Source organism: Zingiber officinale, chromosome 9A (genome assembly GCF_018446385.1).
Source record: "Zingiber officinale cultivar Zhangliang chromosome 9A, Zo_v1.1, whole genome shotgun sequence".
NCBI classification, from domain to species: Eukaryota; Viridiplantae; Streptophyta; class Magnoliopsida; order Zingiberales; family Zingiberaceae; genus Zingiber; species Zingiber officinale.
The window spans coordinates 135,622,731-135,623,790 of record NC_056002.1 but is presented as its reverse complement, the minus strand read 5'-3'; positions in this window follow the sequence as shown (position 1 = coordinate 135,623,790).

Here is a 1,060-nt window from a genome sequence, read left to right as displayed (position 1 = left end):
CAATAGAGGATTCATCGCTCTCTTGGATTATGGGTTAACATCCTGGCCGCTTGATAGAGATATTAGTGACTCAAAATTCATGGTCATGGGAGGAATGATTTATCATTCAAGAGAAGTTTATTATATATTGGAAATCAAGTAAAACAATTAATTTGGTAATGATGCATAATGTACCGAATTAATTAGGATGTAGGTTTAGATGAAGAGATTGAATTACATAGTAATCGGTTCATGATGGTTTACAGTTTATGACTGATATTAATTTTATCGCGTTAGGTGGCTAAAAACTATTGCTAGACGGTTACCTTAGTCTGTGTATGGATTTACGTTGCCTTCGTGTATAAAACCTAGAGGGGCGCACGCATAGCATGTAGACATGAACAATGGTATCAGAAGCTAGTGGAGATCAAGATCAAATATAGATTTATTTGATACAAATAAGAAAGAATTCGAATAGTCATAATCATGATGATTAATGGAAAATTCGAATAGTCATCATAATGATAATTAATGAAAAATTTGAAGAGTTATCATAATGAAGGTTATAAATGAAGAATTTATGAAACCTATAACTCTTCATCTTCCTAATTAATGAAGATCATAAATAATGAATTTATTAAGAACTTAACTCTTCGTATTCTTGGGAGGCTATAAGTAGTCATCCTCGAAAAGGTGCAAGTGTGGAATTCCTTATCTCGTTTTCTCCCTCGTCAGATTCTTCTTCGTGGACCTTCCACCGGAAGAGGTCGGTAGTGCTTCCAAGACTTTGTCGATTCAAGAGGCAAGCACCTAACGGATCGTATCAAATTTGTGATCTAGTGCGCATGGATACCACTAGAAAAGTCACACGTGGGACTCTTATCTGTCTGTGACACCTATCGAAGACTCGAAGTATGTTTTTATATTATTTTTATGTAAAACTATATATACCACGAAAGATCTATGATTCATTATATGTCTTTCGGTTCCGAACCCAACGTTGTCAACTATAAATTCGCAGCCACCTTATAGCTGAGAAAATAATTAAATTTCAAGAAAAAGAAAAGAAAGGAAAAGGAGA